Below are 2357 nucleotides of genomic sequence, written 5' to 3' on the forward strand. Positions count from 1 at the left end.
TATGACTTAAAAAGTTATGATAAATCAATATTATCTACTACAGTCACACGTCTACAAATTAATACAAAAACTTAAATTTTGATCATGATTAATCAACACTCATTGTGATTTTTGTTACGGTAAAAACATTTGCCGTTAATTTTAGTTGTGACTAGTTTTTTTGACCTCGTCTGATTAATAACAGTTGCACAATTGTAATTATTAGCGTCGGTCATAATTTATATTTCAATAAATTTATAATAATTAACTATAACAAAATGATATATGTCTTGAGTGATTCGGAACGATGACTGAAACAGAAACTGAAACCATACAAGTATTAGGAGCCACTAATTTCTTTCACGTGGAATTGACTTAAGAGGAGCCGCCGCTGCTGAAGTCAACGGCGAAGACTTGACTAAAAGCTAGCCAATTAGAAAATCGGTATTAATTAATTAATTAATTAATTACTGACAATTTACCAAGAATGGGGAATATATATAGAAAAATACACAAAATAAAATATTAATTAAACAAATAAATAGCATAAAGTGTAGGATTAATTATACTTAGATCTTCTCTGAAAATGCAAAATTACATTTTCTTCCAAAGAAGTTCTGAAATTATATGTACAAATTTACTGTTTACATTTAACTCCTTTTTGTTGGATTTGAACAAAAAATGCTGACTTTAACAAAAAATTACATGAAATTTTTAATTTTACTCCTCAATTTAATGTTCCTATGTAATAATTTTGTACTTATAAGTAAAAAATATGTAATGGTGTTAACCTTACTTTATATATATTACATTTATCATTTTATAAGTGTAATGGTATTATTACACATTTTTAAACGACGAATTTAAATGTAATTAACCCTAAACTATATTAAAAGTTAATGGAATTAAAATAAATTAAATGCCTTTCTCACTTCACGTACCAACCATGCATGCATTTTTTAAATAAAATCATTGACGAGTATAGTACGTACTTCTTTACCTGTCTATAAATTCACTTAATTATCATCTGGATCCGCAGGTTGCAAGAAAAATGGAGTGTCTCAGACTGACCATGATGATCCTTCTGCCTTTGCTTGTTTTTCAAGAAATTCAAGCAAGAACTGTTCCAGGTAATGCACAAACCCTAAATTAATTAAGTACTTATAAATATAAGTATATATGTCGATTATGTATGGAATTATTTTGGTGATATATTCATTGATTTAAAAAATATTTTTGAAATATGAAAAGGTAAATAATTTTATATTCGACATAATTTAATTATGTTGATGCACTCGGATGACTATAAATCACTACATCTTAAAGACCATAGTAAATAGATACTATTTACCACGATCAAACAAAATTGATGCAAAAGCTTAAAATTTTAAAACAACAACAAGGTATTTATAATTATAACAATTATCAAGAAAGCCCATTGTAATCTATCAAATATAATGCGTGGTAAGTTGAAACAACTTATAGTTAATTTTGATTTTAACCCTATAAATTTTTCGTGTCACAGATAATGCCTATAATCAACTTGAGAAGAACACCATGTATGAAAGGCCATCAAATCCAATTTTCAAATCACAATCACGGCCATCAGAGCCAACACCGTTGACCCAACATATCAGAAGAGCTACCCTCTTGTTCTTTCCTGCACAATCTGCTTCCACGTCGAGATCAATCATGTTTTCAGTTATAAATTTTTTATTACGAACAAAAGAAAACTTACATCGATTGTTCGTTATATTCGTATCCTATCTAACAAGGCCTAAAGCCTCCTATATGCTGCCGGAAACACATGCAAACCCAAATTTGGCTTATGCGGGAAAGGATCCGCGAGCACCGCCACCACCCCCGAAGCCATCTTCCGGGCCAGTCCCTGTAGCTATATTGAAAAATAACTTAAATACCCTCAACAAAACCTATGTAATATTAATTGATTATGATGTATAATCATTGTCGACAACGTGTAACAAGCTAATTCAAAATTATTAAGAACCTTAAGCCATATGTAAAAGTTTATGTAATAGTATTATAGCTTCTTCTGATTTTTATGTGAAGAATGTGTATGATAATTCTACATGAGAATCATGATGTAGTGTAGTATTGTTTCTATGTATGAAAATTTATGTATTAGAGTATGTACACAATAGTTTTTCAAATAATTAATACTGTGCCTTATTTTTTTTCTAACTCTTGTTATCTCACTAAAATTCAAGATTCGATAATTATGCTTTAGAGTAAATCTCAATTTACCCCTCGCATCAAATTATACCATTCGTGAGTTGAGAAGAGCGACTAGTAAATCTTGTTTAACATATTCCGATACTGTGAAGAATGAAGTCTTAGTGTTTTACTAACATTTATTG

The 2357-nt window shown here is 29.4% G+C and overlaps 1 long non-coding RNA gene across 1 annotated transcript; it reads left to right on the forward strand.

Moving 5' to 3' along the window:
• Positions 1 to 1024: 1024 nt before the first annotated feature.
• Positions 1025 to 2021, forward strand: LOC110011754 (uncharacterized). The gene is made up of 2 exons (XR_016064967.1): positions 1025 to 1109; positions 1505 to 2021. It is a non-coding gene; the product is annotated as an uncharacterized LOC110011754 (long non-coding RNA).
• The last annotated feature ends 336 nt before the right edge of the window (positions 2022 to 2357 follow it).

The sequence above is a fragment of the Sesamum indicum genome, linkage group LG3 (genome assembly GCF_026168435.1).
Source record: "Sesamum indicum cultivar Baizhima isolate 11 linkage group LG3, ASM2616843v1, whole genome shotgun sequence".
In the NCBI taxonomy this organism is placed as follows: Eukaryota; Viridiplantae; Streptophyta; class Magnoliopsida; order Lamiales; family Pedaliaceae; genus Sesamum; species Sesamum indicum.